General features: G+C 49.1%; 1 protein-coding gene across 2 annotated transcripts in view; it reads left to right on the top strand.

Moving 5' to 3' along the window:
* The first annotated feature begins 860 nt into the window (after window positions 1-860).
* The window catches only part of TAFA2 (TAFA chemokine like family member 2), a 526830-nt gene continuing 521565 nt past the window's right edge, over window positions 861-6125 (top strand). For both annotated transcript variants that reach the window (XR_005456473.1, XM_038768659.1), the window contains exon 1: window positions 861-926. The gene's annotated coding sequence lies outside the window, so the exon portion shown is untranslated. The remainder of the gene's footprint in view (window positions 927-6125) is intronic.

Genomic DNA, 6125 nt, shown 5'->3' with positions numbered 1-6125 from the left:
AGAGGGGGCATTCATTCATTCAGTCAGTCATTCATCCAGTCAGTCAGTCGTATTTATTGGGTCAGCGCTCAGTCCGGGGCCGTTGTCCCCCCGGGGGCCGCCCAGCCCGGGGGAGGGGCGTTTGTGTGTGTGACGGGGGGAGGGGACAGAGGGACGGGCCCAGGGAGGGACGGGCCCAGGGAGGGACGGGCCCAGGGAGGGACGGGCCCAGGGAGGGAGGGACGGACCGAGGGAGGAGAGGCGCCGGGAAAAGTGTTGGTTGGGTGTGGGAGCGCGGAGGTCGCGGGCCGGGGGCCGGGGGCCGCTTGGATTCCCCGGGGGTCTGCGGGGGAGCGCGGTGCGGGGAGGTCGAGGCCGGTGGGGGGCTCGGGGAGGGGCGGGGGGGGGCCCGGGGACACCCAGGACCCGCCCGGACCCGCCCGGACCAACGCCGCCGCCGCCGCCGCCGCCGCCGCTCCGGTTTATTCCAATAAACCCATCTTTCGATGACTTTGGCTCCGCGAGAAAAAAGAAAAAAAACCCACCCAACCCCAACCCCCCAAAACCAACGGACGAGGAGGAAAAGGAGAAAAGGGTCCGGCCGGGCCGGGGCATCCTGACACCTGCCTGGGGGATTGTTGGCGTTTGGATTTGAAGACCTCTCTCTCCCCCCCCTCACCCTCCCCCCCTCCCCCCCACACAGCCTCACACACACACACACAGACGCAGACACAGACACACAGACACACACACACACACCCAGAGACAGGGTCCCCCGAGGGCCCCCCGCCCCCGTGTCCTGCCCCCAGCAGGCGGCTCGCCCGCCGGTCTCCTCTCTGCCATTGGCCGGTGCAGGCGGACTGGGATTTTGGAGGCGATGCGAGGACGATAAGGCGGGCTCGGGCCCCGGAAAGCTGCAGGCCGTCAGCGGGAAAGCGGGGCTGCAGGTAGGTGCGAGGACCGTCGTGGGCTAGCCCGGGGGCTCCGGGCTCCTCCAGGACTCTCCAGGGCTCCCCGGGATTGTCCAGGACTGTCCAAGCCTCTACCGGGCTTTCCAGGACTGTCCCGGGCTCCCCCGGGTTCTGCGGGATCTCCGGGGTTCTTCAGCCTCTCCAGGTTTTCCAGGTTTTCCAGGCTTTCCCGGGCTGTCCCGATCTCTCCCTCGTGCAGTCCCTCCCTCCATCCCTTCCTCACCTCCCGACCCATCCGGGGCTCAGAGATAAGGGGGCGCAGAGACAAGGGGGCGCAGAGACAACGGGGCGCAGAGACAAGGGGGCGCAGAGCCAAGGGGGCTCAGAGCCAAGGGGGCACAGAGCCAAGGGGGCTCAGAGCCAAGGTGGCTCAGAGACCATGGGACTCAGAGACAAGGGGGCTCAGAGACAAGGTGGCTCAGAGACCATGGGGTTCAGAGACAAGGGGGCTCAGAGACAAGGGGGCTCAGAGACAAGGTGGCTCAGAGACCATGGGGCTCAGAGACAAGGGGGCACAGAGCCAAGGGGGCACAGAGCCAAGGGGGCTCAGAGCCAAGGGGGCACAGAGACAAGGGGGCTCAGAGACAAGGTGGCTCAGAGACCATGGGGCTCAGAGACAAGGTGGCTCAGAGACAAGGTGGCTCAGAGACCACGGGGCTCAGAGACAAGGGGGCTCAGAGACAAGGTGGCTCAGAGACCACGGGGCTCAGAGACAAGGGGGCTCAGTGATAAGGGGGCTCAGAGACAAGGGGGCACAGAGACAAGGGGGCGTAGAGACGCAGAGGCGCAGGACTGGCTCCCTCCCGGGCGCTGGTATAGGAGGTTGGGTAGGGACCGTCTCTATATGTTGCCGATTTGTACTTCCCACGCGCTTACTACAGTGCTCCGCATACAGTAAGCGCTCAATAAATACGATTGAATGAATAAAGGAGGAGAAATTCAAGTTGGTGTCCCTCTCCCCCTTACCCCGGGGATCGGGCTAGTCCTGGTCAACCCTGGGCACCCAACCCTCCCACTCCTTCCCAACCCGGAGCAGAGTTGGGCAGGGCAACCGAAGGGAGACAGGATGGGTGGGACGGTGGTTGGGTGGAGAGGTGGCCGCTGATTCCTTGGGGGAACCCCTTTTTCCCTCCCTTCCCCCCGTTTTCCAACCCTCCTCTCGCCCCCGCCAAGCCCACTGGATTGAACCTTATTGAGAATCGAAAATATGCCTTCATCTCATCAGTAATCCCGGATCAAACCCCGTTGGGAACCACGTGGGAGTCGCTCAATAAGTAGCTGGGGTCGGGGCCCCGCGTGGATAAATGCGATGTGTCGAAGTCGCCTTTCTGAAATTTCCACTTTCTGTCCACTTCTGATTAGTTCATCTCGGGCCTGTTGGCCCGGGAGTGGGTTGTGTTGGGAGGCTATCGATTCCTCTACCAAACTATTTTTATCAAGAATCAGACTGATAAATTCCAGAGGTCTGGCTACAATATATATATGTATATTTGGAGGCGAAAGTGTGGAAACGGCTTTCTTGAATGACAGGGTATGGCTAGAGAGAAATCATTTCATTAACAACTTGAAGGAAAACGGTTCTAGAAAACCTGTGGTTTTCGCTTCCATTTCTTTGCTGGCTAGGTGCCCCTCAGATCCTGAGAACTCTGTGACAGTTTTCTTGCCCATTTGCTTTGATCTCTCCATCTCTTCCATTTAAATAGCCTAGTTTGCTATCAAATGCCATTTTCTTTCCGGCTACCGACCTTGATTTCACAGCGGTGTGAATTAGTCTGTTTATTTCCTGAAACTGTGCCTCAGCCAGTCAAAGTTTTAGAATCGCTGCCTGTTTCTTCTAGTGCCACGGTGTTAGCTACCCAGTTTATGTGCATGAGAGAGAAAGAGAGAGATTGCTAGCTAGCATCCAGTGCCTACGGTAGTGGCCCCGCTTCTTGGTTGCGGATCAAAAGTTAAACAATTGCCAATCACCTCTGCAGTCACAACGGTTTCCCCCTTGCGTATGGAGACTTTGGCTTGTGATTTTAAGGCTGAAGTCCAGTATGGAACTCACCGTTTCGGGGAAAAATGAAATTTTCTTTGCACTCCTGCAGAACTGCACTTTACATATAAAAAAGAACCAATTTTCTCTCGCTCTAAAAGTTCCTTGAAGTACCCACGTTGTTCGGGCAGCCTTAGAGCCTAAAATGAATCTAAATGACTATCGACTAAATGATAATGATCTGGATCTCCTCTCCCCAACTGGATTGTTTTAGACGTCAACATTAGGACGGTTATCAATTAACACTTGAAAACTGCTCTATTAGGCAAGATCAGTTAAGGCAAATTAGCAATTAATATAAGATTTCTTTGTAAAGTGCCAAAGTGCAATAATTTGCCGAGGAGATTAGAAGACTAAGAGTTGCAGGTAAAGGAGAAGGGAGAAAGCAAAGCATTTCTCAAACCATTTTGAAACAGGGGCGCCAGAAGTGATCTTTCTTAATTTGACTCTTGATACTTTTGTCATATTGGCCTTTTTGCACTTTAAATCTGATTATACCCCTGAGTCAGGTATAATCCCCTCCGCTTTTTGCACTTTAAATCTGATTATACCCCTGAGTCTTTATGCATTTCTTAACGGTCCCCGGGGACTTAGAGTTTGAAAGCATCTTGCAAATCTTGCTATCGTCCCCAGGAATACTGTCATTTGTCTGTATCTGGTAAGTGGTCTGTTTGCTTAAGCTTAGAAACCGCTGCTATGTAGGTGTGTTATCTTTCTCTTGGCAGCTGAAAAGGAATAAGGGCTGGTAAAGACAATAGTCCGAGAATGGTGTTAGCACTCATGGAGTACTTACAATGGTCTTAGCCACCTCTGGCCTGGTCTAGGGAGGCCTTTAAGAAAAGAAAATACTATTTTAATACCACCTGGTTGACGTCAGATAGCTTGGAGATGAAAACCTTGATTCTTTTCATAGTCTCGGAATCGGCATCTTCAGCCAACTAGTACGAATTCAGCAAGCGCCTTGTCACAGGCTTGACGAGTGGGGAGCATCAGCAGTCTGCGTTTTTCAAAGGGAATCCAGAGATTTGAACATTCTAGCCAACAACATAGTGTTGCAGAGAGTGCTAATGGAGAGTCGAGGGTTTAGAAGTGGAAGTGAGTGTGTGAGATTTTTACACATGTAAACATGAGCCATTGTAGCCATGACAAGTTGAAGAGAGAAGAGTCATGGAACTGCCTGTGGATGGGTATCAGAAATGGATATATAATGCTTAGAAACTAAACGGCAGAATTTCTTAGCTCCTAAGTTTCAAAACGTTTTGACACATGACACATCCGTTGAGGTAGATACTTTTTTTCCTCCATTTTTAACTTCTAAAATGTTACACCCCAAGGATGATGACTTAAATAGCCTTACAAAGTCTATTCATTTGCTATTAAACCACCCCTTAGCTTTTCTCAAAGTGGTATCCATTCTGGACTATTACAGTGACAATTTAGAAGAATAAATACTTGAGGTGCATTACACTAATTGCAGGTTTAATGGCACTTGCTCCGCTATGGTTAGCTGGTAACTGGATCTGGGGGTATTCCTAGGTTTTTTCCCCATGCCCCCTCAAAATGAAGTGCACATCTGAAGTCCATGTTATCTGGCCTGAAACACACCCTAGCTTTAAGATGGCAAACGTTTTCCCTGACCAAGGAAAATAACAAAACGTGACCGATTGCATTTGAAATGATGAACGGGAGAGAGTTCAAACAGTTCTGTGTTACTGCTTTTATGCCTGCGGGATTTTATTAGAGATGCCTCATTAAATTATAATATTCGATCACCGTTTTGTTCATTGAAAATTCGAGTTAAAATCGGAAACTTTATTGTGCAATGCAGCATTGTTTTCTTGGTGAAAAACTCTTAAGTTCAGGCAAAAGTAAGCATCTGGCAGATTTTCCTTATGATCTATGGCTGGCATTTACAGATGGAATTCTTCAACCTGTTTATTAGTAGGGCTACATCAAAACAAAGGAAAGAAAAGGCACTAAAACAAACAGACTGCATCAAGATCCATGGAAGCCAAACCCTCTGAAGAGAGTCTTCTGATCTAATTAATTTATGTTCAAGCACATACTTCTATGCCCTATTCTGAACATCACATTTCCACAAAATGCCTTATTGATACATGTAGTCTCTAAAGTCATTGATTTTGTAATTCTGTGTAATCTGGCTCATCTGCCATTTCATTTAAAATTATATTGGTTAAATATTTCAGTTTACTTGGGAAATACTACTTGCCAATAACATATTTAAAATTTTATATCAAAAGAGATAAGGTGGTCAGAATGAGATACTACCTACCATTTAAAAAGGGGCAAATTTTCTATTTTAGAATCGAATTCCTGTCTGTAGTTGAGGACGAGTGATGATCTAGGGACCCTTGCCTTGCCAATATGCCTCTGGGTGACCTTGGATAAGGCCCTTCACTGTTTTGACTCACTTATTTTAGAGTCTCAGTCTCTTCATCTGCAAAATGGACCCAGTGAAACTTGATGATCTGAATGTGCGTTAGTTACAATCTGATAAGTATTTTTGGCTTTTTGAAGGACCATACTATGTAAATGCTGGCTACATTCCTATGCTCATTATCTTTGTTTTTATTTTAGGTTCTGGACATTTTTTGGCTCCCAAGGTTTGAACAAACTGAATTTTGCCCTCTCTGCAGGGATGTGATGGGATACCTTTATTGATACTGCAATAGGGAATTTCAACCCGTTTTAAGCATTGAGCAGAGCTGTGTGTGGCACTATTAAATATACACCTCCACTGTCAAAACATCAAACCAAGCATGACATTAGAACATTTTATTTTATTTGGCAAGCGATCTCTACAAATTTGCCAGAAAAATATTCAGACTGAACCTCTGAAGCAAGTTAGGCTTTTATAAACCCATTCATGACCAATGAGTTCAAAAACACAAACTAGCAGATGCTGGACCCAATCCGGTGTTGAACTGATGGATAAATCTGTCACCACAGTCAGCAGTAGTTTTGCCTGCCTAAGAATCCCAAGATTATGGCTACTGTAAAAGAAAGCACCCTGATGGTCTGGGATTAAAGTGAACAGAGACATAAAACCATGAAGAGCATGCCTAAGAGAATTCCATTCTGCTCATAGCAACCCTTGAGGGAGATGAGTAGCACAA

The sequence above is a fragment of the Tachyglossus aculeatus genome, chromosome 2, assembly GCF_015852505.1.
Source record: "Tachyglossus aculeatus isolate mTacAcu1 chromosome 2, mTacAcu1.pri, whole genome shotgun sequence".
In the NCBI taxonomy this organism is placed as follows: Eukaryota; Metazoa; Chordata; class Mammalia; order Monotremata; family Tachyglossidae; genus Tachyglossus; species Tachyglossus aculeatus.
The sequence above is the reverse complement of the archived record's forward strand: the minus strand, read 5'-3'. Positions and strand labels throughout refer to the sequence as shown.